The sequence below is a fragment of the Odocoileus virginianus genome, unplaced genomic scaffold, assembly GCF_023699985.2.
Source record: "Odocoileus virginianus isolate 20LAN1187 ecotype Illinois unplaced genomic scaffold, Ovbor_1.2 Unplaced_Contig_2, whole genome shotgun sequence".
Taxonomy (NCBI): domain Eukaryota; kingdom Metazoa; phylum Chordata; class Mammalia; order Artiodactyla; family Cervidae; genus Odocoileus; species Odocoileus virginianus.
Window position 1 is genome coordinate 2,472,404 of NW_027224319.1, and position 19,098 is coordinate 2,491,501.

At 57.3% G+C, this 19,098-nt stretch overlaps 1 protein-coding gene and 1 long non-coding RNA gene across 15 annotated transcripts in view; one reads left to right on the forward strand and one right to left on the reverse strand.

Moving 5' to 3' along the window:
* Positions 1–19,098, forward strand: part of ATP2B2 (ATPase plasma membrane Ca2+ transporting 2) — a 368,357-nt gene that overhangs the window by 192,097 nt on the left and 157,162 nt on the right. Inside the window, exon 1 of one of the 14 annotated variants that reach the window (XM_020872646.2) lies at positions 2,775–2,985. The exons of 12 other annotated variants lie outside the window; for them this stretch is intronic. The gene's annotated coding sequence lies outside the window, so the exon portion shown is untranslated. Of the gene's footprint in view, positions 1–2,774; positions 2,986–18,405; positions 18,426–19,098 lie in introns of those variants that run through there. One more of the 14 variants, XM_070463325.1, reaches the window with a different exon arrangement.
* Positions 16,377–18,139, reverse strand: LOC139033780 (uncharacterized). Its single transcript, XR_011486255.1, has 2 exons — positions 17,827–18,139; positions 16,377–16,676 (listed from the first exon to the last, which is right to left on the reverse strand). It is a non-coding gene; the product is annotated as an uncharacterized lncRNA (long non-coding RNA).

A 19,098-nucleotide genomic window follows, 5' to 3' on the forward strand; every position in this document is an offset into this window, starting at 1 on the left:
GTGTCTGCTGTGGGAGGGGGAGGCAAAGGGGGCCGGGGATGAAGGTCTGTGACGAGATTCCACCCTCAGGAATGACCCTGGCGAGCCCCAGACACCTTTTTTCTGGAGGCTTCAGTTTGCTCAGCTATAAAATGGGAGAGCTCCTAGATAAGCGTCTTTCTCGTTCCGGTATTTGATAACGTAAAACTACACATCAGCAGATTCACTCGGGCCTTTATTGTGGCACCTACCGCATGCTGGGAGCTGGAACTTGGAGACAGAGCTGATATGGTCACAAGCCTGGGAGGGAGACAGATGTGAAATGTTGTGGTCAGAGCTGGGCCAGAGTTATGGACCAATTCTGTTGCTGGAATCAGAACTGATTCCAGGGGAGGGGTAAGGCAGTGGCATTTGAGCTGGACTTTGAAGGATGAGTAGGAGTTTGTGGGCCTAAAGCTTCCAAACTCTGCCGTTTAACACTTGGACTGCCTCAAAAGTTAGGGAGTACCCTAAGAGCATCCCAAGAGTTTGGTGTCCTTTAGTGAAGGCCCGGTCCAGCCCTCACGGGGGCCAGGGGACAGGCAGGACTTTGGACAGCCAAGCGGGAGAGTGTGGGCCCTCAGGCGGCCTGTGTCTCTGGCCTTCATGTGTAGGGAGCCCTGGGCTTGTAGTCCTCAGGCTTGGAGCAGGGGTTCCATCTGCCCCCTTCCCACCTGAGGGACCTTGCCCTGGCCACTGCAATGCCTCGGGGCCACACAGGTTCCCCATCTGTAATATGGGTGCTCTCTCCAGCATACTTGTGAGAAGCAAGCGATTTACTGTTTTGCAGGTGGCCTCTGCAAACTAAAATGCACTGGACACGGGAGAGATTATCCTTTCTGGACGGTGGCTCGTAAGCGGGCCCTTGCGGGGCTGTTTGTTTTGTAATCACAGGGAGAGAGCTATGCCCCCAGTCATCTCACAGTCATAAAGGTGGGATTCCTGGCCCAGACACCGTTGTTCCCACCGGACGGGAGCTGAAGTGGGCCTCTCCCCTCTGCCGTTCTGTGCTCGCCCTCACCCCAGCGCCTCCAACACTTGTATTTGGCCCCGTGTTGGGGGGCAGAGGCTTCCCCTCCCCGGGCCCTGGAGAAGGGGGTACTCCTGGTATGGCCCCTCCTGAAGTAGAGTATGTGAGTCTGAGTGGAGGGGTAGGGTGACCAGTGGAGTACCCCCATCAGCACCCATCGAGAAGGGGCCGAGATGGGAGGTCCCTATCTCAGCCTCCCTGAGCGGCGTCCAGGGCTGCTCCTTCCGAACGCAGCCTGGTGCCTCCTCCGCCAGCCCCAGGGGAGCCCAGGCCACCCCACGCATAGCACCCTCAGCTTCTCACCAGCCTCCCTGCATCTCACTCGGCCTGGCCCAGCGGCAGAAGGGGACCCCAGGCAGGGCTGAGGCGATGAAGGGCAAGGGGTTATCTGCGTGGCCGCTGGTGCTCCCGGCTCTCTGCCTCTCGCGGCCCCTCTGCCTGGGCCGGGTTCTGATTTTGGTGCAGTGCAGACTTTCAGCTTAACGAGACAAATTGATATTCTGTGCCAGCCCAGGGATGGAGCAGCAGCTTGGGACGCTCGGGCGGGCAGAAGTGGGCTGGGAGTGGGGGCAGGGGAAAGAGGCAGCTGGAGTCTGGAGCAGCCTCCCGGGGCAGCCCCAGCCCTCACCCTGCCCCTACAGCACCCCTGCCACATGGACAGGTGCCCTAAGACACTGTCCTAAAGGTCCTTCCGCCTTCAGTGCCCTCCTGCCAAGCAGGGCGCCCCTGCTGGAGGGGGCAGGCTGGTGGAGGGGGAGGCTCCGGAATCTAAGAGAGGCCCCTGCATGCACTGTGACCTCCTACCCTTGCTCCTAGGGCTGGCCTCCCCACCCATCAGGAGGTAAGGGGGCAGCAGGTCTGCAGAGAAGAGGTGGGAAGAAGCCGGCAACTGGCTGGGGGAATCCCATTCCTGCAGACTCCTTGTTGGGGGTCCTCTGGACACTATCAGCCCCCCAGCTCATCACAGAGATGTCCCTGCAAATTCTGGAGAGGTGCAAGGCATGCACAGCCCTTTGCCAGGGGGCACTTGTGAGTGGAGAAATGGCCCCTGGAGAGAGTCCTCTGCAGACAAGCAGCCCCCAGGCAGGTCGGGGTGCGCCCAGCCCGGCAGTGGGGCTGTGGGGGTCCAGCGGCTGTGTTCCCATGGCAGCAGGGAGCTCACTGCCAGCCTGGTTCCATTCATCCTAAGACCACAGTTGTGTTTAGTCTGTGTTGAGTCCACTTGCTCCCCACGTGACCTTTGACCCCAAGATCTGGGGTGTCCTGCTCAAAAAGAGGGGGCACCAGAGCCTCTGCCTAGCTGAATGGGTCCCTCCGAAAGTAAGGGAAAGTAGGGCCATATGGGCAAAATCCTCCCCTCTCTCTCAGTACCCCCCGCACCTCCGCCACTCACCCGAAGGACCCTCCTCCCCTCCAGCAGCCCCGAGCCTACCCTCACTACGCCCTTGACATTCCCTCCTGCTTGGGGGAGCGGGCATATTTCTGGGACTCCGCCAGCTTCAGTTCCTCATGATCCCACGGGGAGGAATTAAAACCGCAAACAACACCGTGCTGGTGGTGGTGGTTCGGTCCACGCACCGCCGCCCCCCACCCGCCTCCCCCAGTCCCCCCAGCCCCCGCATCAGGACGCGCCCTCCCCGCGCCCCTCCCTCGTCCTCCTGTGCCCCCTCCCCCAGCCTGGGCGGCAGCGCGGCGACAGGGGCGGCCTCCACCTCCCCCGAGATCTTGCATTTTGCCGGTGAGATGCTCTCCTAGAAGCCGGCGCCGGCGCCTTCCCGCCCCCCCGCCCCCCCCCACCTGCTCGGGCAGGATGGTACAGTCTGCAGAGGGACCCGGGCACGCCGGCTGGGCTCAGCCGCGGGACCAGCTGCCGCACCGCGATTCTGGTGCTGCCCGCCTGGAAACCGTGCCGGATTTGTGGCGATTTTCGTAGCCAAGTAAGTACCGGCATACCCCAGCATGAGAAATAAAAAATAAAAAGCGCCCCATTTCGCTCTCCCCTTCCTCCCTCATCCATTTTATTTTGTTTCATTTCATTTAAATTTTTTTCAGTGCTGATGCTGGTGGCGGTGGCAGCGTTGGTGGGGGGTGGGGGGTGGGTAGGAGCCGGCTTGTTTATCCCACAGCAGCTCAGGCTGCACTGGGAGCCGGCCCGCTGAGGGAGGTACTAGTGTGAGGGTCCATGTGTTGTGGGGGGAGGGCTGGGGTGCTGGGGACATGGGCAGGGGGGCCTCGGACAGGCGGATGCCCGGGATCTCAGGCAGATTCTGGCCGCCTCTGGGCAGCAAATGCACCTAATGGATGTTACGCAAGGGCCGGCCGGCGGCAGTGGGGAACAAGGTTCTTTTCCTTCTGAGCTTGTCCCAGGGAGACGCAGAGGACCGGAGGGTGCCCCCTGCCCGCCGCGGCCAGAGTCCTGGGAAAGAGGCAGAGGGAGGCCCCCGTGGAGAGTCCCCTTGGTGGGGTGGGCTGCTGCAAAGTGCCAGGGAGCCCCCCTACCTGGGTCAGGCCAGCCGGGCGTGTGGTGGCAGGGGCAAGTCCCCCCGGTTCCTGAAACGGCCTGGAGGGGAGCAGGAGTGGGATGGCCAGCCGTTTTGCAGCAGTCATGCTGGGTGGTGGAGTTGGCACTTTTGTCCCAAAGCCCCGGTCAGCCTCGGTGGCCTCTGGCTGAGCCCTAGGCATCTGGCAGGGGGGCTCCTCCCTGCCCCCAGGCCAGGTCAAGGTTGGGAAATCCAGCAGGGGGCCTCTGCACGCCCCAAGGATGAGCTGCCGTGGGCAGCCACCCGTTCTAGCCCAGTGGCCGGTCCACGCCACGGCTGTCCTCTGCTCACCCAGGTCGTGTGGGGAGGGGTCGGCCCAGCCTGGCTCGACCTTCAGAAGGGTAAGTGAGCAGGCGGGCTCGACCAGCAGAGGGTCTCGGTGCGACGCTGAAGGCCCCTTGTCCAGCACGGAGCGGGCTCCTCTCCTTGCCTGCATTGCTCTCCAGGTCACTGGGAGGAGGCAGAGCTGACGTTTGGGGCATCTCCAGGAGCGGCGGGCGCCATCCGGAGAAATTCTCCTTTGACGTGTGCGGGAGGAGGGGGGCTTGGAGCACGGGCCCCGGGGCCCTCCGCCTGTTAACTTCTCTGGAGGAGCAGAGGCAGGGAGGGGGCTGCGTCTCTGGGGGAACCCTGCAGGTGAGGGAGGGGGTGTCCAGGATTGAGGCCGGTGGCCCATATTATTCAGCCACCTTCGTACTCCCCCCAGTCCCATTCTCATCAGGGCACACATACATCCACAGATCCGCACAGATGCACATATACAAATATAGTACGCAGAGTAGTGCATCGTATGTGTTCAAATTATACACACACATATGGCGTGCCAGTGCCCCTAGATACACCCCAGCTCATGTGAATACAGTTCACAGCCCTGAATACCACCTGCTCACCTGCAGCATACAGCATGTGCATGACCACAGCATGCATGTGCTTGCACACACACACACACACTCACACCTGTGAGGACAGCATCCCCTCACATGCATGCCAGCAGCACCAACACAGAAATGCCGTAGGCTGGCCGTGGGTGAGTCGACCTGCACGCCGTGAGGCCCCATAGCAGCTGTGTCTGTGGCTGGGGCCCCGGTGAGGGCTGGCCCCTGTGAAAGTGACAGGCACACACATGTGGCATCCTCAGTGCCATCTGCATGCCTGTCCTTGCGCTGGCAGGTGCAGGGCCTGCTGGAATGTGCCCACAGGTGAATGTGGGTTGCGCGGGTTCTAAGATGGCCCAGGCAGAGACGTAGCACACACTCACCCCTCAACAGCCAGGCGTCCTTCGTGGGAGTGCTGGGGAGAGGATCGCCCCTCGGGACTGCCTGTGGGGACAGGGGGACACCTGCTGCCACAGGTCTGAGGGGAGGGCCAGCCCACATTCCCAGCAAGCTGTGCCTATGCTCAGCAAGGCCATCTTGGGTTCTTGGCACTCTGCAGAAGTGCCTAGAATTGGAAAGAAAACAGGAGGTGGCAGGGGTGGTCTCTGCCCATGACCCAGACCACCAGGAGCCCGGACTAGCCCCGCCACCCCCTTCTCTGGGTACCTGAAAACCGGCACACTGCTGTGGGGTCTTTGAGAGCTGGGGCCTGGGACGCCTCCGGCAGCCTCCAAAGTCCTCTTCAAACTGAAAGTCAGAAAAGCTGACCCCCTCTGGAGTGGCTGGCCCCCTCCCTCTGTTTTCTCATCATGCCCCCACTCCCCGTCTCTCTCTGCCCAGGACAGGTGAGGGTCAAGGACACCAGGGTAGATGATAATAAGCCTGCTAGCCTTCACTCAACTAATGACTCCATGGTTGGCACTTCAGTGAGGCCTCCTGTAGCCTTATTATCCTCACATCCCAGATGAAGAAGCTGCACAGAGAAGTGAAGGCACTTACCCAAGGTCACACAGCCGGAATGAGGCAGAGATGGGGAGTAGGCTAAGCCACCAGGCTCCCCTCCTCCTCTCCCCTCCTGTGCAAGGCCAGCTCCAATTTGGAGTACCAACCTCTTGAGTGCCAGCTAGCCAAGATCTTAGGATCTGGGAGTAAGGCTCCAAGAAAGGGTCCAGAGGGTCTCCTGTGACTGAAGGCAGAGCCCTCCCCAGGCAAGTGTGGCCCTGTCCTGGGCACCCGGATACCTCTGCCACCCCATGACCCCATAGAATTGATACCTAAGCCCAGCCAGGGGAAGGGACTTGTCCAAGATCATACTGTGCTCAGTGGAGAGTGGGGAGTCTTGCCAGCCCCTGCTCTGGTCCCAGGCACCCAGCAGCAGAGGCCTGTTTGGGTCCCTGGTTTCCCCCAGATGTTTGAGTCTCAGGCAAAAGGCTGCCCACGCCAGGCCCAGGCTCTGCCCCCGGGCAGCTGTGTGACCTTGGGCAAGTCGCTCTGTCTCGGCATCTCCGTGTCCTCACGTGTGGCCCGGGCAGACCTGTCCCTGCCCTGCCGGGCCCGCGGCTGGCCGGGGCCCTGGACTGCTGTGGAGGGCTGTGTACAGAGCCATGCCTGGAGCCAGGGCCGGGAGCCGGGGCAGCAGAGCTGCTGTGATCGGCCAAGGTCAGGAGCGGAGGCAAGGATGGGAACCTAAAGAATCACCCGTGGCGGCAGATCTTTGGGTCCCGCAGTACGTCAGGAGGTCCTGGCTCTTCATTGGAGCCCCCGCGTTCTCATCTCTACGGCTCTAAGCCCCCAGGGGAAGCCGAGAGGCGTGAGAATGAGCTTTTGGAGCTCACAGAGTCTCGGAGCTGGGCGTGCCTGCCATCAGGCGGCTCCCTGGCCACCACCGCCTCTCGGGAAACTGAGGGTGCCTGGCAAGTTGGTGGCAGAAGGAGACTGAACCTTGGCTCTCCAGCCCTCCAGTCCTCCGCCCAACCCCCAGCCCCTGACATCCACGCGCAGTTAAATCAGGCCTTTCTGGGAGCCGGGCAAGCTTCAGGTCCCGTGTGGCTGGGAGGAGGGCTCCAAGGAGACTCCCTGGGCCTTGGCCATGAGCCCTGGGGATGCCTCACCCCAGCCGTGTCCTGACAGTGGTGACGAGGCTCCTCTCTGTAACTTCACTCTGCCCTTCTCTAGAACAGAGATAGTTTTAAAGTAGGGCTGCTTAACTCAGGGCTTCCTGGGTGGCTCAGAGGTAGAGAACCCGCCTGCCAGTGCAGGACACAGGTTCAATCCCTGGGTCGGAAAGATCCCCTGGAGGAGGAAATGGCAACCCACTCCAGTATTCCTGCCCAGAGAATCCCATGGACAGAGGAGCCTGCCGGTCTGCAGTCCATGGGGTGGCAAAGAGTTGGACTCGACTGAGCACGCACGGTTTATCCAGACTAATATTAAGAAGCAGCTGGCACGTAGTAGGTGCACGGTCAAGGCTGGGGCCGTGGGGGAGCCTGGGCTACAGAATGTGGCTCCTCTCAGCCTCTTTAGTTCCCAAAGGGCTGCAGTAGAGGTGTCTGGGGTGCAGGATCTGGGTGCCACATGCACACACACCGGATGCAGGGGGTGGACAGGCACCTCCCCCAGCCCTGCCTGGAGCACACGGTGCAGAGTAGGAGGCAGGGGTGGGTCTCATGCCCGGAATCTCAGCCCCCACCCCCCACCAGCCCATCCTGCTCTCTCCAAAATCTGAGCACTGAACCTGCGGCAATTCATCCCTCCCTCCCTCCCTGTAGGAGCCTGAAACAAAATATTTAGGGAGAATGTTCTCCTGGCTGGAGACAACTGGGTGTCTGACTTTACCCCTCCTTGAGAGGCTTTCCTGGTGGTTCAGAGGGCAAAGCATCTGCCTACAATGCAGGAGACCCGGGTCCAATCCCTGGAGAAGGGAATGGCAACCCACTCCAGTACTCTTGCCTGGAAAACCCCCTGGATGGAGGAGGCTGGTAGGCTCTTGTCCGTGGGGTCGCAAAGAGTCGGACACAACTGAGCGACTTCACTTTGTCACTTTTTGAGAGCTGAAAGTAGGTGGAGATGGTGTGTCCTGGCATTCCCAGTGGGTGGGTGACCGCCACTGCACAGTTCACCCATCTGTGGAATGGATGACAATGGTACCCACGTCCCAGGCTGTGGTAACGCGCGAGTGAAAGAGTGTTGGGCTCAAGATGTGGCTTGTATTCATGGCTTAGTGAATGGAAACTGTGGAGATGGAGAACTACTGTGAGCGTAAAACCTGCCTCCGCTGCTTTCGAGTGCCCTTCTGTTAGCCCTGCTGCCTCTTGGAGCCTTGATTTTGGACCTGTAAAATGGGACTGTGTTTCCCAGTCTGCCCACTCACAGGACTGCACGGTGACAACGGTTAAAAAATAAGTGATTTCCTGGTGACGTGCTGAGGGCTTCACCCTGCCCTCCAGCCCTCGGAAGCATCTTGCACAACTCAGGAAGCATCTACAAGGTTCCATGCAGGGCGAGATGGCTGGGCCAGATACGGTCAGGGGAAGGCACACCAGGACTGGGGTCCCTGAGGCTACAAAGGTCCCTGGGAGTGGGGGAAATGACCTTGGTCTGAGGATTGAGTGACCGGGTTTCTAGGCCCACCTCTGGCATGGATCGGTGACCTTGGGCAAGTTGTGACGGCACCCTGGTCCCGTGCTCCCCCCTGGAAGGTGGGGACCATGATCCCGCCCACTTCATGTCCTCAGTGGGAGCAGATTCTCCTGCCAGCCGACCCTCGGGGTGAAGAGGCTGAGCCAGGGCAAGTCGGAGGTGTGACCAACCGCAGCAGTTACAACTGCTGTGTGTGTTTGCTGTGGCCAACATTGCAAATGACCACAAACTGTTTAATGGCTTAAAACAATAAAAGTTATTTTCTCACAGTTCTGGAGGCTGTAAGTTTGAAATCAAGGTGTTGGAAGGGCCAGTTCCCCCTAGAGGCCCTGAGGGAAGCGATACAAGGTGGTCCTTGGCTTATAGCCGCATCTCTCCCTCTCAAATCTATCCTCATCTCACCCTGTGTCCTCTCCTTTTTTTATCTCCTCTTTATAGTCATTGAGTACAGGGCCCACCCTAAATCCAGGATGACTGAGATCTTTAACTAATTACAGATACAAAGACCCCCTTTCCAAATAAGGGCCCCTTCTGAGGTGCTGAGTAGGCTTGAGTTTGGGTAGACACGATGCAGCCCGTTGCGTTTCATGGATGGAGTCAGCTCTGTACCAGCAGATGCACGGCCCACAAGTACAGAGGGCCTCTGGAAGGGACTTGAGCGTCCCGAGTCCCTGTGTTTGCTGGGGGCCTTGGGATGACTGTGTTTGTTGACCATCGACTGCTGCGTGTGTGTTAGTCACTCAGTTGTCTCTGACTCTTTGTGACCCCCATGGACCGTAGCCCACCAGGCTCCTCTGTCCATGAGATTCCCCAGGCAATGAATACTAGAGTGGGTTGCCATTTCCTTCTCCAGGGGAATCTTCCCAACCCAGGAATCGAACCCAGGTCTGCATTGCAGGCAGATGCTTTACCATCTGAGCTGCTAGAAAGACTCTTTACTGCCAGTGAATCCAACACACATGGCTACGTTTCCTCGCTGTCACCCATTTTACAGACAAAGAGACTGAGGCCTGGGGAGTTCAGAAGTGCCCAAGTCACGCAACAAATGAGGGGCAGAGCTGAGAATGTACCCAGGTCTCCAGTGCACTTTCTCCCTGGCACAGCTGCTGAACGGGGGCTCCACATAGCCAGGAACCCACAGGGCAAGACCTCCAACCAGCCCTGTGTTCACCCAGAGCCTGCAGGGCCCTGGGGAGAGAAGAGCTGATGGTGGGCAGGGTAGCTGGGGGCGTGGGTGAGCCCTGCTGGCCCCCAAAGACCAGTGCAGGGCAGAAGGCTGAGAGCCCACAGTCCCTTCCAATCTGCCAGGACTCTCGGTGAACCTCAGTGTTCTCTTCTGGAGAATGGGACAGCAGCCACTCAGTTTGTGGAATCATAGCCAAGTTCTAAAATGCTAATCCTAATAGTCATTTCTAATAGTTAAAATATATCCTCAAGCACTTTACAAATATTTTTTTAACTTAATGTGTGGGAGGGTAATTGCTTAATCCAAGCCATATGCTAACAAGTGGCTCCACCGTGAAATAGCTGTGCGTGGTTGAACCAGTGACTTAACCCCAGTTTACTCCTCCATTAAGTGGGGGTGACATCAGTAGCCACCTTCTCAGTTGTTGTGAGAGGCAAGTGGGTTTCAAATCAAGTGCCTGCCTGGGGTTGTGTTGCAGTTGAGGGCCCAGAGGATGTTTCTTCATCTGTAAGATGGGGAGTGATAGAAGTGTTGTTGTTATTATTATACTATTGCTTGTGGGAGAATTGGTGAAGTAATGCAAAGAAGCACTCAGCTCAGGGCCTGCCCAGAGGTCAATGTTAAAGTAATCTCCTCTTGTGCCACCAGCTAGGCTTGAATTGAAATCCCAATGCCAGCGTTTACTGTTGTGTGACCTTGAGTCACTAGCTTTGCCTATCTGAGCTTGAAGAACCCTGTCTCACAAACGTATCTGTGCATGATGTGATGGACAGAAAACTGTCACAAGTGAAGCCCCTACCACATCAGATGTTTGAAAGATGTTGCATTTCTGTCCTGCTTTTGGGGAATGGCCCCCAGAGGACTTCCTTGCAGATATCTGCAGAAGGGGCAAATCCTGGTCCCAGGGCTGGAGTGGATTTGATTTTCAAAGACAGAGAGACGTCGTGCTGTAGTGAAGCCTGGGCTTGGAAAAGCTTGTGGGAGAAAGCCATGATGGGATGACGCTGTTTGGGGTCCAGGAGCCTTGTCACTACCGGGGAAGGAAGCAGGTCTCTCCAGGCTTCTCCTGCCACCGCAAGGGAAGTTGTCTACAAAGGTCTGGCCTTATCCATGCGGGCCCAGGCCGCTTCACCCATCTACACCTGGCTGCCCGGGGGCCGCGCTGCAGGAGCTGTGGACGGTTTGGTCCAGAGGCATCACTGCAGCCTGGCCTCCCTAGACTGAGTGCCGGCTCCAGGGTAGCTTGGGAGCTGAGCTGCCGCCACTTGCGGTCGAGGCCGGGCAGGGCTGGAGGGTCCTGGGAAGGCTGTTTGGGAAACAGGGGGCTCTGGGCTCCAGCTGACCAAGTCTCCCCCTCGACCTGATGGGAGAGGGGGCAGGGGGAGGTCCCACATGGCCTGGCTGAGCTGCGATATGGACGGTTCAGGACCAAGTGTGGGCCCAGCTGGCCCAGCCTCAGACCTGAGGCCCAGGTGCCAACCAACTGTGTGCCCTTCACCTCTGGGCCCCAGTTCCCTCAGCTCTCAAATGGGGGCAGCGCCTCCCCTTGTACGGCATGGTGGTGAAAGCTGAGTCTCATGGGGATGGCGTGATGCACGTTTTGACATCTCTGAATCAGGGTACACAGTAGACCCAGCCATGCCTCCTCTCTCTTTCTGAAGTGTACATAAAGTAGCGATGCTTCTTCCAGCAGATGCATCTTAGCTTCAGTGAAATACAGTAAATAAGGTAATAACCTATGAAGGACTTGGACAGGGCCACCAGGCTGGGAGAACAGAGCCGTCTCCCACCTGCATGCCCAGCTCAGTCACAGTGGAATCTTGGGCATTTCTGTGCATCTCACGGGAGCCCTCACTTCCTCTTCTGAAGTGATCCCAGCCTCCCAGAGCTGTCGTGAGAAGTTAGCAAGCTCCTGAGTGTATCACATGCCCAGCAGAGTACCTGTATGCAGTAGGTGCCTAATAATTGCCAGTTCAAAGCAAACAGCAAAGATGGTAGTACAGGGAGGAGTTTAAAGCCCAGACTCTAGGATTTCAACTCCTGCTCCACCATTTCCGGACTGTGTGACTTTGTGCCAGCTTCATAGCCTCTCTGTGCCTTAGTCCCACCATCTTAAAATGGATGTAACCGAAGTATCCAATTCATCCATTGCTGTGAGAAGTAAATAGAATTAAAGTGCCTGGGGGCAGTGCTTGATGGAAGTGTAAGCAATTATTATTTAATGAGCTTCTAATGAGTCTCTTCTAGTTCTGTAAATGGTAGGGAAAATGGACATGGGACTCAATAAAATAATAGCAGGACAGACTGCACCCATTTTACAGATGAAACAGCTGAGGCCCAAGTGTTACATCAGTTTGCCCAAGGTCACACAGCTGGCCTTCCCCAGAGCAGGAGCCTGATCCCAGCTCCAGGCTCCAGTCTGATGTCTCCTCCTGGCCCGTGTCAGTCTGGGACTCTGTGATTCTCACGGAGAACGAGGTTCTTGCCTGGGGGAGGATGGGTTTCAAGAAGAAACAGCAGCCAGATGCAGTGTCTTCCAGGTTGGGGTTCCCGCCAGAAGTGGTTTCTTCCTCCTTTATGCCTCTGCCTGTTCCCCATGGTGCAGGGGAAGGAGCTGAACTGGGCCAAGCCCAAGGTCCGCAGAGCCTGCCACCCCCGTCACCCCGCGGGTCTCCTTACCAGCCCTTCTGGCCTCCGGGCGCCTTCTCGGGGACTGCTGCAGAGTTGCCGCAGCAGAGCTCCCTCCTGGAGGGAGCTAAAGCCCCGCTGGCCAGCTGGTCCAGATGCCGAGCTGTGCCAGGGTCACAGAATGGATTGGGATGGAAGAGGGTGAGCAGAGACCGGGGTGCAGCTGGGCCTTGACACACACTCCAGGTAACCTTGGACTTGTCATGATCCCTCCTGGGCACAAAGTTTCCCATCTTTGAAATGAGAACTTTGGAGCCAGATGGGCACCCTGGGACTTGAAAGGTCTAAGATTCGAAATTTCCCTGACGTTGCTGATAATCAAGGTCACAGGGAAGGGCCGGGGCTGGAAGAGAAGGAGCTTGTGGCTCTGTGTGCACTTCCTTGGGGATCTGAGGTTGGGCTTCCTGGGAGCAAGCCCGAGACAGCAGTCGCTCCTATTCAGCCCAGGATGATTCCAGAGGAGGAGGCAGGCCGAAGGTCTAACAGCCCAGCAACTGGGGTGCAGGTGCTATAGGCTGGGGAGCAGGGTCTGCTGGCGGCGGGGGCAGGGGCACCAACCACGGCCCTGCAGTCTTGTATATTTGCAATGCAGAGGTCGCTGAGAACCAGCCTCTTCCTAGCAACTATCTGAAGGCAGGAGATTAAGAGCTCTTTAGGCCACTTCTAAATTTATCAACTTACATGACTCACTTCAGATTAAAATGAGGCGCTTCTCCCCATTCCCACCCCCAGCCAATTTCAAGTTTCCAAGCTCCGAGGGAGGATCTTGAAAAGAGAAGAGAACAGAAATCGATAAAACCAGTATTGGCTGAGGACTTAGCATGTGTCAGGCCGGGTGCAGCCCCAGGTAGAAGGCAGTAGGTGAGAGCAGATGCCTGCTGTTGGCTGGACCATGAGTATCTTCTGTGCCCAAGGTGTGGCCTCACCAACTATGGTCCTTGCACCTCACTGGGCCTCAGCTTCCTCATCTATGAAATGGGGCCAGTGTTGGGAGGAGCCATGGCCATAGCCACCCCACACTCAGTGGGAATAGAATGAAGACTGACTGGGGGTTGGGGTCCGGGCTGGTTGTGGGTGTTTCTTTGCCCTTTTGGAGGCCGGGGTCTGTCCAGACATCTGCAGGCAGAGGGAGTTCCAACAGCCTCCCTCATCCTGGGACCTCCAGAAGCTTCTCCAGGAATTTCTGAGCTCCAGGGTCAGAGCTGGACAGTGGGACCATGGCAGGTAAAGGTGAACGGAGGCTGGTGCTGACCAGTGGCCTGAGAGCTTTCCCCTTGGGACCTCCTCCAGCCTCAGTGCAGCCCCCATGGTAACCAGATGACTGGTAACAACGTCATTAACCAAGGACTTCTGGGCGCAGCACGGTCCGCACGTGTGTTCCTTCACCCGTCGTGGCCGTGACTGGACCCCTTTACAGAGGAGGACACCCAGGCTGGGGGAAGTGTGGCAGCCCCAGCCAGCTCTCCCAGCTGAGAAGGGCACCCCTGGGAGGAAGCCAATCCCCCCGCCCCCATCATCCTACTGTGTGCATTGGACTCGGGGGACCGAGGCCCAGAGCAGAGTCGCCCGAGGTTGCCCAGTGAGAGCCAGAACACCACGACTCTGTCCATGGTACTGGCCACCACCCCCAAAGCTCATAAAACCCTCCAGGGGAAAGGGTGAGGCCTCGGGCCAGACATCAAGCCAGGAACCGGGTCATTTACACACAACCTGTGTGCCCAACGCAGCTGCCCCCTGGCACAGAGGATGCTCAGGAGGCCCTGCACGCTGACACCTCGGCAATGCCAGGCCTGGACCCCAGGAGTCGAGCACAGCCTGCTCTTCGCTCTCACCCCCAGAGACACCCGGGTGACCCTGGTAGGGTTGGAGCTGCGCTGGGTCCACCTTTGGGCGAGAGCGGTGACTGCTTTTCTAAAGTGCCTGCTGGGCACTTGAGGGGCCTGCGTTTCAGACCCCAGCTTTGCTGCTCACAGGCTGTGTCCCCCAGGTGGGTTGTTCCTTTCTGAGCCTCGTGGTTTTCGCCTCTGAAACAGGGAAGTGACCACAGCCGTCGTGGAGATGAGGGTAGGCATGAGTCGCAGGCGCCGTGCATCTCCTGCTGGGTGCCTCCTCGCTCACGGGGTATCACCCTGGCTCGAAACACGCGGTTCTCCTGTCCATCTTGTGAGGAAGGCGTTCTCGTCCTCGCTTTGCAGACTAGACTGAGGTGTCCCTCAGAGATGCCCAGGGACCCACTCTGGTCTCACAGGTCAGCAACAGAGCCATGAGCGGGAGCTGGGCACTTCTTGTGCTTTGAGGGGCACGTTGGCGTTTCCTCAGGGCCTCAGCAGGCAGTCAGGGGCATTGTGTGAGGATTTTCTCTGCCCCAGTGTAGGGTTGTGGGATCCTAGGTGGAGGAGACAGCCACAGGCAGTGGTTAGGAGTGGACTCTTGGAGTCTGAGAGCATGGGCTTGCTTCCCAGCCCGAGCGCTTCCTCGCTGTGTGATCTTGAGCAAGTGACTTAACCTCTCTGTGCCTCAGTCGCCTTCCTTGCAAACCAGAGTGCATTGTAGCACCAACTTTCCTAGAGTCTTTCTGCTGGTTCAATGAGTTAACAGATATAAAGAGCTTAGAACAGTGCCTGACTCTTAGGAAGCTCTATAAAGGGTCAGCTATTTATTATTATCAGTCATATCCTCAGAATGGGACGGGGGAGCCAGGCTTTGCCCTCTCTCCCTGTCTTGCTTCCAGCCTCCTCCCTGGCCCCGCACGGCCACCAGGGGGCCCTGCTCAGAACGTCCATCTGGCCAGCCACTCTCTGGGCAAGGGCTCGGTGCTCCCTGTTGCCAAGCAGACGGAGCTCAGACTCTTTGGCCCCTGTTCAGCGCTGCCATGAATTATCCCCCATCTGCCCTTCCAGCACCTCCCTCCAGCTTCACCTTCTTCCCACTCCTCCCGCCTCAGTTAGTTCATCCACTAAGTACTCGAGTCATTCAATACAGATAGGAGTACAGCTCCTGTTCACACCGACCTTTCCCCACCTCTGAGCCTTTGCCTGGATGGTGTCCATCCCTGAACACCCTTCAGCCATCCTTCAAGGCCTCCTGAGATGCAGGAAGACCTCCTGCCTGTCCGTTTGTCGTACGCTCCTCCTGTAACTCCTGGACCTCTGGAGTCAGGCCCCAGCTAATGAGTCTTGTTTGTTTCCATTTGTGTGTTTGTCTGAAATTTTGTCAGAATGTTGTTGAATAAACACGTGTGGAAGGGTGACCTGCCTCACTGGTCCCCCGTATCCTCTCTTGCTCCCCGCCACCTCCCCAAATCATCTGTTCTCCCTAAGTGGCCAGATGGACCCTTTTAACGATACCGACCAGATTGTGGTGCTTTCTGCTTCAGTCTCTGCAGTCCTCCACCATGCTGCACAGGATGAAGCCCAGACTCCTCCCACGGGCTGTGGGCCCCTCATCACACTCCTCGCTCCTCACGTGTCTCTTCTAGCTCACTGGCCGTCTTTCCAGTCCTCAAACTCATCAGCCTCTTTCCCGCCTCAGGGCCTTTGCACATGTTTCCCCGATCTAGACTGCTCATCCCCCTTCTCTTTCTATTATAGGCTCCATCTCATGGGCCCCCCCACCCACTGAGGTCCTCCCTGACTATTAAAGGGAGCTTTCCCTGTCACGGCCCTTGTCTTTAAATAGCATTTGTCACAATTCGTAGTCTTCAGTGTTCATTCTCTTGTTTGTTGTCTGTCTCCCCTGCCGCAGACGGGAAGTGCGTCCATCCCATTCCGTGGCGGAGGGTTTCTGTTTCGATCAGCTGTTTCGAAGGGGAAAGCAGTGTCCTTACTTAGCTTCATTCTTGACCCTCTGTATACTAGACGGGGAGACATGATTGTGGGGGTTGCCTGGGAACCTCATGCTCACCCTACCTGCCTTTAGTAGATGGAACAGGGACGGGGCGGGGAGAGAGAGAGAGAGAGGTGCAGCCCCAAACGAGACAAATGCAATGAGTGGCCTCCTTCTGTTTGCGTTCTGGCTGGAGAGAGGGCAGTAAACAGACCGCCAGGTCTCTGAATGATCTGACGCCAGGTAGCAGTGATGCAGCGAGGCGGACTTAGCAGAGGTCGGTGCAGGAGGAAGAGCCCCCGGCTGCCCCGCTCTCTGAGAAACTAGGCTTCGTCGCGTTGTTTGTGGCTCCACTGTGTACGTTCAGACTTGAAGAGCCTTTAATGATGGGTTTGGGGGCCAGGCCTTAATAAAGGGAAATTTCTGCTGATTAGACCCGCCTAGGACAAGCTCTGGAAAGTGCATGCCTGACACTCACCTGTCCCCTCCCAACCGTCTCCCCCAGCAGGGAACCCGGAGCTGCCAATTAATGTGTCCCCAACCCATGAGGTGCCCGGAAAAGAAACCAGGCGGCAACCGCTCCAAAAACCAATTTCCTTTTTTTAAACTGCAGTCATTTGCATTACAAAAATAATGGTTTGCTTACTGAAACAGACAGAATGATACAGAAGGGTCTGTGTCTACACATCCCACAGTCACCAGATGTAACCACTGACCATACCCTGTTTTGTAGCTTTTAGGATGCATAGTTTCACAGCCCTGAGAAAGGGATACGTGTTGTACATACAGAATTGATAACACATTATAGTTTTGTTGCAGTTTTTCAAGTATAGTTGATTTACCATATTGTGCTGGTTTCAGGTACACACCATAACCTGCAGAAACAAAAAGAAACAAAAAAAGCCTGAATCGTGGTATAGGTTTATGCTGGAAGTTCTTTTCCTTTCTTTGTTGCTGTTTAGTCACTAAGTCCCATCCGACTCTTTGCGACCCTATGGACTATAGCCCTCCGGGCACCTCTGTCCGTGGGATTCTCCAGGCAAGAATACTGCAGTGAGGTGGCATTTCCTTCTCCAGAGGGATCTTCCCAGTCCAGGTATTGAACCTGCCTCTCCTACATTGGCAGGTGGATTCTTTACTGCTGAGCTGCCTGAGAAGCCCTCTTTAATAGTACATAAGATTGTGGTCCAGCTTACAGTTTGACTTGTGTGTGTATGCGCAGTCGTTCCGTCTATCTAACTCTTTGCGACCCTATGGACTATAGCCCTCCAGGCTCCTCTGTCCGTGGGATTCTCCAGGCAAGGATATTGGAGTGGGTTGCCATGTCCTCCTCCCTGCCCCAAGGATCGAGCCTGCATCTCCTGCACTGGCAGGCAGATTCTTTACTGCTGAGTCACCTGGGAAGCCGCCCCCCCTTAGTGGTACATAAGATTGGGGTGCACCTTACAATTTGACTTAGGTTTAAGGAAATCTGGCAATTTGCTATTTCCCTCACGTGCTTAGATAGTCACATACTGGTAGATCTAAATTCGGACGGAGTTTGCTTCTTTTCTTTGGAATCAGTTTGTTTGCACTGTGGCTTTGCTGTGTCCCTTAGGGCGCTGTGGCCATCCTGGTGGCCGGGCAGTCTCTGAAGGACACAGAGGCTAGTGCAGGTGACAGGGGCTTGGCAGCTGCTAGCCCTGCCACCCACCCGCTGTGGTGCATCGTCTCTGTGCCCCCAGCGCTTCACATGCGCAGTGCCCAGCACAAGCTGGCCCCAAACGTGCGCCCGGGGTTCGTGCTCCCCCCTCCCCTTCCCCCTTGATGTGGACAGTCTGGACTGGCATCGTCACCCCTGCCCCAACCAGAGACATGGTTGCCCTGAGACCCAGAGGAGGAGCAGGGAGCCTGAGCTCAAATAAAAAGGTTGGATGCAAAAGGTCGGCTAAAAAAAGCCACATGCAAACAAAGGCAGGAGGTGAAATCAGAATAACAGGCACAAAGGTCAGAAGGAGAGAAAAACGAAGGGCATTAACCACAAACCTGAAAAGATGCTTCTCACCCCCAAAGCAAATAAGACATGTTTTTAAAAATCTGCTGAAGCAAGTAGAGGCTTCTTAATAAGAAGAAGGTGATCTTCTGAGGGCAGGTACAGGTCAAGGTGATCCTCTGGTCCGGTGTCAGCCCCCACCCACAGCAGCCAGGTGCCAGGGCCCTGGGCTCCTTCCTTCCTCGGGTTTCTCCATCTGAATGCTGTCAACTGACTCGCATCTAGACTCTGCTCTAAGTACTGTGGGGGATTCGCTGAATACAGCATCCTTCTGGCAATCATTACCCCCACTTTACAAAACAGGCAGTGAGGTCCCCAAACATAGTGACCTGCCCAAGGGCACCCAGCCAGCAGGCTGGCTCCAGCGCTCCGAGCCTAACCGTGAGGCCAGTGGCCTCCAGCCCCTGAGTGCTCGGCCTCGCGGAGACACTGGCCACTGCAGACCAGTCGGGGTGCTCACAGCCCGGGGAGGGGGCAGCCGCGGGGATGCGATGCCCGGGGAAGGCGGCCGCTCACCGGCGCTGTCAGGGAGCAGCCCCAAGAGGGCCCCACACGGCCAGCCGCAGCCGAGAGCCAGCCAGCTGGAAGGAAGGTAGGAGGTAGAGAGGGCGCCCCAGGCAAAGGCACAGTCTGAGCCGGCGGAGACGCCAACAGGCCAACAGCGGCCAGAGCAGAAGGCGGCGGGCGGGGTGGGGAGCGCGAGAGGTGGCAGGGCCAGGCTGAGGACAGGTGTGAAGCTGGGGAGGGATGTGGCCAGATGGGCCCCTTGGGAAAATTCCATGGCCCTCGTGAGAATAGCGGGTCGCAGAGAAGAGGCTGGAGGCCGGACAGGCGTTTGGGCGAATCAGGGGCAGGTTCTGGGGAGAGGAAGCAGGGTGAGCTGACGAGGCTTGGGGGCTTCAGGGGGCAGCAAATGGGGTTTCACACTGGGTCCCCGCCGACAGCGGAGTCACTGGGGCGCTTTGGAAAGGGACAGAGTTGGTGAGAGGGCAAGCAGGTCAGGGAGAACCTGTGGATCTGTTTAATGAGAGCTGAGAGGGTTGGTTACGAACAAAGACAATCATCAGATTATGATCACTGATGAAAAGAATGTGAAAGTCCTTCGTAAAACGCAAGTCCCCACCCATACCTAAAGGTCAGCTTTCCTTCAGTCCGCAAACACCACGCGGGATGCGCTGTGTGCCAGGCACTGCAGGGGCCACATTGGGAAAAAACGGACGCGTTCGCTGCCTGAGGGGGCAGAGACAGACGGTAAACAAAGGTGC